Below are 7,427 nucleotides of genomic sequence, written 5' to 3' on the forward strand. Positions count from 1 at the left end.
GAGCGAGTACAAACCATTGTTGACTATCCGCTACCCACAACAGTACAAGAACTGCGCCGGTTTCTTGGCCTCATTAACTTTTACCGAAGAGCACTGCCAAATTCAGCCAGTAAACAAGCAGAGCTTTTGAACCTTCTCCACGGGACTAAGAAAAATGACAACAGAAAAATTAATTGGACAGAAAACCTTCGACAAGCCTTTAATGACCTTAAAATAGCTTGGCCGATTCAGCACTTCTAGCTCATCCATCTTCAAATTTACCACTAATTTTAATGGTAGATGCCTCAGATTATGATATTGGCGCATCATTGCAACAAATAAAAGACAATAATCTGCAACCATTAGCATTCTTCTCCAAGAAATTGAATTGAATTGAATTGAATTTATTGATCATGATTTACATGCCACTGAGGCTGAAAAGCCCCTTTATGTAGCGTCTTCTTATAATACAATACAGATTTATGATCACAGTAACTGACAAATGCAGAGAGGAATTACTCAACCTACGACAGAGAACTCCTCGCTGCCTACTCAGCTGTGAAGCACATTCAGTACATGCTTGAAGGACGTGATTTTCCGATTTACACCGACGACAAGCCACTCACCTTAATGTTCAAGCAACGTTCAGACAAAGCTTCTCCACGTCAGATCCGACACATTAGTTTCATCGGACAGTTCACCACAGACATACGTTACACTACTGGAAAGGAGAACATCGCAGCTGATGTTTGTTCACGAATTGCTTCAATCACTATACCTCCAACTGTTACCATGGAAGAAATAGCAGAAAGCCAACAATGTGACGAAGAACTTCCACACATTAAGAATACGTCACTTGCACTTCGAACAATAATGTTGTCCAATGGTAAAGAACTCATTTGCGACATGACTAAAGATATGATTCGCCCATATGTACCTCAACAACTACTACAGGCAATTTTCAACTCGCTACACAATCTAACTCACCCTGGTATTCAAGCAACCATTAATTTAGTAAAAAAGCACTTCATTTGGCCATCACTAAGAAAGGACGTAAAGACCTGGACATCAGCATGTATTCCTTGCCAACGAAGTAAAGTCTGGAGACACACCAACAGTGCAGTGGGACAGTATCCTCCAACGGCAGCAAGATTCAGTCACATTAACGTGGACATAGTTGGACCCTTACCTCCATCACAAGGATATCGCTATTTACTAACAATTATTGATCGTTTCTCCCGATGGCCGGAAGCAGTTCCATTAGCTGACATCACAGCAGAAGCAGTTTCATTCGCCATAGTCTCAACATGGATATCTCGTTTTGGCCTGCCTCATATCATAACTACTGACCGCGGAAGGCAGTTTGATTGTCAACTTTTCAAATGCCTTACAAGCACACTGGGCATCGTCCACATTAAAACGGCAGCATATCATCCGGCAGCAAATGGAAAAATTGAACGCTGGCACCGTCAATTAAAATCAGCTTTGAAGGCATAGATGTCTGATGATTGGGTTTCTAAGCTTCCCTTGGTCTTGTTAGGACTTCGTTCCTACATAATTCCGCAAGTCAACACCTCGCCAGTGGTAATGACTTACGGCTCAACAATTAGGCTACCGGGAGTATTTCTCAACGAACAGAAACTAGTAACTGACATCCCAACCTTCGTTTTCAAATTGAAGGAACAGTTGAGGAACCTAAGACCAGTCCCAACAGAACATCACGACCGCAAAAAGATCTTCATTCACCCACGGCTGATGACGAGCAAGTTCGTTTCCGTTCGACACGATGCGGTCAGAACACCTCTTCAATCACCATATGACGGGCCATATCCAGTCCTGTCTCGCAGTGACAAACACTTCGAGGTGGAGATGCCAACAGGGAAACAAACTATTAGCATTGACAGATTGAAACCTGCCTTCCTTTTGGCAGACCAATCATCGGAAAACAAGGAAGACACATCTGGAGAAACCACTGTGGACATTCCGTCGAGTTCCATTCCAAAGACTGTCAACCTTCAGAAGAAGACAGGCAGCACTCAATCCAATACACCCGCACCACGGATCACCAGATCAGGTCGAAGGGTCACCTTCCCTCGAAAATACATGGACGCTGTCACTGCGGAGGGAGTGTGTGGCGGCCTCTAGTATTAATATATGTGTATAAACTCATATATGTTTTATAAACTCCTTGAACTTTGTTAGGGTTTCGAAGACTTTTATATATTGATGTTCTGTGCTTCTAATATTATCTTTATTCTCTCTGATTATTATTCATGTTTTTACTTTCGTCCCCACGATAGTTGGAGTGTTAATTAAACACATTAATACACCATCTCTGTTCGATTATTCAAGTACATAATCATCATCAATAACTACAAACCTATAACCACTAAATTTCTTTAAATATCTAGTTGTTCCACTTTGCACCAGAGTGCCTGACAGCAGTTCTTTAATAGAGACATCTATGGAGAAAAGTCCAAACGTCTTTAAATAGTCGTTGTAAACTGTGATACACAAAAAAGAAGAAAAAGACCTCCAGTCAGTTTAGGAAACCTTAAAATAACACATTACTATATCACTTTAATAGTGACATCTGTTGATCAACGCCCCAACTTCTTGCACTAGTTGTTTCAATTTTTATGTGATAGATAACGTTCTTGAAGGCTTTTCATTTGAATGTACGGTTGAGGTGTACCTCTCGGTACAATTATTATTATTATTATTATTATTATTATTATTATTATTATTATTATGCATCTACGTTCCCATCATTACAAATTTAAAGGGGCAATATTAAAGATGAACTTTTCCATCGATTCGTGCAACATGGTAGCGTGGCCTCCAAAGGATCATATTCGACTTTGTCACAGGCCTCAGTAAAATATATATTAAAGTTCTCACGCATCAAATATATTTTCTACATTATTCGGTGGGGATCTTCTATGTGTATAAATATAATTAAATATCATAAAAAACATGTCAATGAAAGTAGCAGATGATCCCACCTTATCATACCGAACGGCATATTCTTTTTGCTAGGGGCTTTACGTCGCACCGACACAGATAGGTCTTATGGCGACGATGGGATAGGGAAGGCCTAGGAGTTGGAAGGAAGCGGCCGTGGCCTTAATTAAGGTACAGCCCCGGCATTTGCCTGGTGTGAAAATGGGAAACCACGGAAAACCATCTTCAGGGCTGCCGATAGTGGAATTCGAACCTACTATCTCCCGGATGCAAGCTCACAGCCGCGCCTCTACGCGCACGGCCAACTCGCCCGGTGGCATATTCTTAAACTAGTCAATACAACACTTCATATAACACAAGGCTACGACCGTGATATCAAAGCCTTGTGACAAATACAGTATATGAAAGAAGAAATACCAAACCACATAAAGTATATACTCTAGAATACTACATTCAAAAGAACAAGAGCGGGAAGTGCTCGTGAACGATAGGCATTTCGTTTCCTCAAAATAATCCCTCCTTATTGAAAGATGGTGGAAGTTAGTCATGAAGTCCTCATGTTGTGACGATACACCAACACCCTACCGAAGTGTTCGCCATTTAGCCCCTCATGCTGTCAAAATCTTCCAGGATTTCTGCTTGTATCTCCAGCATCCTGCTGTTGTTGCACAAACGGTTGGTGCCTTGATCAACGTAGTATTTTACTCTCTCGAATGCAGTCGATCTCATAGCGAGGAATAATAACTTAAAATACATAAATAGCGAGCGAGTCGGCCGTGCGGTTAGGGGCGCGTAACTGTAAACTTGCATTCGGGAGATAGTGGGTTCGAACTCCACTGCTTGAAGATGGTTTTCCGTGATTTCCCATTTTCAAACCAGGAAATTGCTGGGGCTTTACCTTAATTATGGCAACGGCCAATTCCTTCCCACTGCTAGACCTTTCGTCGCCATAAGACCTGTCTGTGTGTGTGTGACGTAAGGAAACTTGCAAAAGCAAAATACTTATAAATAAGATGAGCAAATAGAGGCGGTTCCTGGCCATGTTGCAGATTTTCGCAACAACGACTTCTTATATTCTTTAAGTTTGAGATTTCAAGTTCTTCTTTCTGAGAAGTGATTTGTTCATTTACAGCACATGCTTACATCTTGGGTTCAGTTCAGTATAGCGGAGTGTGGGCGGTGCACATTTGCTTTGCAACCACACAACATACCGTATTCTCCACTCATCTCCCTAGCGCATTCATGACGCTAGCTTCTGCACCTTCCGTGTCCAGAAAACTTGTTCGCAGGTGACTAGCAATTCTTGTGGGTAGCAGTCAGAAGTGCGCAGTGTTGCTGCTGTTTTAATTCAACTGTGAATACAGTAGTGTATTTTCACAGTGAATTGAGTGTCAGGTTTACCGGGCGAGTTGGCCGTGCGGTCAGGGGCGCACGGCTGTGAGCTTGCATCCGGGAGATAGTGGGTTCGAATCCCACTGTTGGAAGCCCTGAAGATGGTTTTTCGTGGCTTCCCAATTTCACACCAGGCAAATGCTGAGACTTAATTAAGGCCACGGCCGCTTCCTTCCAATTCCTAGGCCTTTCCTATCCCATCGCCGCCATAAGACCTATCTGTATCGGTGCGACGTAAAGCCACTAGCAAGAAAGTGTTAGGTTTGCTGATAAAATCCTTCGAATTGCTTTCAGTAGAAGGGAAGCTGGAAATTAAATATCTAGGATGTCCAACACCATTTCTAAACATAGAAAAGAGTGTACATAGTACGAGTAAGTTCAATTCGTCTGTTTATGATAAACACCATTTGGGGGTGAAAAACGATTGATTTGCTGTTTTCCATGTTTGTTCTTTGCGGAGAGAATACATGAACCAAAATAGGAATAACAGTACGGTAGTAGGGTATTATTTATTTCGTATTTTAGTTGTTTGTATGACATCTACAACAACTGATTTATTCGAGATTTCATTGTAAAGATAAACGATGTTTCCAGAATACAAAATATATACTTATACATTTAAAATAAACTGCAACCACATATAAATTATAGCACGAATCGCCACCGTAAGTAAATGTCCTTGTGTGCAACTAAACACATTAATTTAGCACGTGAACTTCGTTTAACAATTTGTATTCGATGATACTCTGACGAAAAGTGTGAGAGTAATGAGTAAGTGATGACAGTGAGCAGCAGCGAACGCTGCCTTGAATGACAGTCACCATAATTATCGTCTCTCGCTCAGGGAAAATGTTTCCACATGAATGTATCAACACACCTGTAAAGGATCTCAGCTGTAGCACAACAATATTTCCAGTAATAGATATAAATTATGTTATGAAACCATTGTAGGATAAAACGTTAACTGGTCCTCACAGCACAGCCTATTGATGTAATTCCACACAATGAAGGAACAGTGTAAATTGATTAAATCTTAATCAAACTTGTAATAACAGTAGTAGTATAATTGGATGGTTCTGCGGCACCTCCGCCGCCGCCTCCGCCTCCGCCGCCCGCGGGAAATTTGAATTTTGGCGCGAGATTTGAATTTGTAAACAAAGCCACGTGCTTTTTGACAGCTGTCATCGACAACAACGCAACGCTAACCTCACTGCTGCCATCTTGACGGACCTAAACCTCACTAGTACCAACCTAACCTAACTAGCGTGAGGTAAACAAACCCACGTGTTTTTTGACAGCCACGTGCTTTTTGACAGACAACAACGCATCGCTAACCTCAGTACTGCTATCTTGACGGGCCTAAACCTTAATAGTACCAACTTAACCTAACTAGCATGAGGTAAACAAAGCCACGTGCTTTTTGACAGCCACATGCTTTTCAACAGATTTGTAAACAAAGCCACGTGCTTTTTGACAGACAACAACGCATCGCTAACCTCAGTACTGCCATCTTGACGGGCCTAAACCTCAGTAGTACCAACTTAACCTAACTAGCGTGTGGTAAACAAAGCCACGTGCTTTTGACAGCCACGTGCTTTTTTGACAGCTGTCATCCGCCATCTTTAAACTACAGAGCACCGTGCTGCCCTCTTTCATCACCTATCATCGGCAGTGCTGCCATCTTGACAGACCTAAACCTTAGTGCTACCAACTTAACCTCACTAGCTCGAGATAAACAAATCCACGTGCTTTTTGACAGCCACGTGCTTTTTTGATAGCTGTCATCCGCCATCTTTGAGCACAGTGCTGCCCTCTTTAGCTACTTACCTTTGAAATGTGGTGGCGGATAATTTGAAAAATGCTTTTCGACAAGCAGCCATCTTTAATCCAGAGAGAACAGTGCTACCCTCTATGTGGTGGCGGCAAATTGAAAAATTCCACGTGCTCTTGTTTGGAAACAAACTCACGTGCTTTTTCGACAGCTACCATCTGCCATCTTTAATCTATAGAGCACAGTGCTGCCCTCTTTAGCTACTTACCTTTGAAATGTGGTGGCGACAAATTCCACGTGCTCTTGTTTAGTAAACAAACTCACGTGCTTTTTTGTCAGCTGTCATCCGCCATCTTTAATCTATAGAGCACAGTGCTGCCCTCTTTATCGTAGTAGATGTAAATTCGTCACAGCTGTCATCCGCAGTGCTGCCATCTTAACGGGCTTAAACCTTAGTGCTACCAACTTAACCTTACTAGCGCGAGATAAACAAATCTACGTGCTTTTTGACAGCTGTCATACACCATCTTTAATCTATAGAGCACAGTGGTGCCCTCTTTAGCTACTTACCTTTGAAATGTGGTGGCGGATAATTTGAAAAATGCTTTTTGATAGCAGCCATCTTTGAGCACCGTGCTACCCTCTTTTGTGGTGGCAGGCAATTCCACGTGACAGCAGCCATCTTTAATCATGAGAGCACCGTGCTGCCCTCTATGTGGTGGCGGCAAATTCTACATGCTCTTGTTTGGAAACAAACTCACGTGCTTTTTTCTGACAGCTGTCATCCGCCATCTTGCATCACAAACCTCAGTGCTGCGCTCTTTAGCTAGATACCTTTGAAATGTGGTGGCGGCAATTTGAAAAAATCTATGTGCTCTTGTTTAGTAAACAAAGCCACGTGCTTTTTATGACAGCTATCATCCACCATCTTTAATCAATAGAGCACGGTGCTGCTATCATGCAGGCAATTTCATCACCTGTCATCCGCCATCTTTTAATGAACAGAGCACCGTGCTGCTCTCTGTAGTAGCGGGCAATTTGAAAAGTTCTGTTAGCTGTCATCCGGCATCTTTAATCAAGAGAGCACCGTGCTGCCATCTATGTGGTGGCGGCAAATTCTACGTGCTACGCGCAGCTGTCATCCACCATCTTACATCGCAAACCTCAGTGCTACACTCTATGTGGTGGCGGATAATTTAAAAAGAAAAATTCTACATCAGTCCTCTCTCGACGCTAATTGCACAAGATGGTGACTATACATGACTCCTTAAAGGTGCTTATGCAAGATGATCGCTATACATAGACGCCCTTGGGATGCTTG

This window comes from Anabrus simplex, chromosome 2, assembly GCF_040414725.1.
Source record: "Anabrus simplex isolate iqAnaSimp1 chromosome 2, ASM4041472v1, whole genome shotgun sequence".
Classification (NCBI taxonomy): Eukaryota; Metazoa; Arthropoda; class Insecta; order Orthoptera; family Tettigoniidae; genus Anabrus; species Anabrus simplex.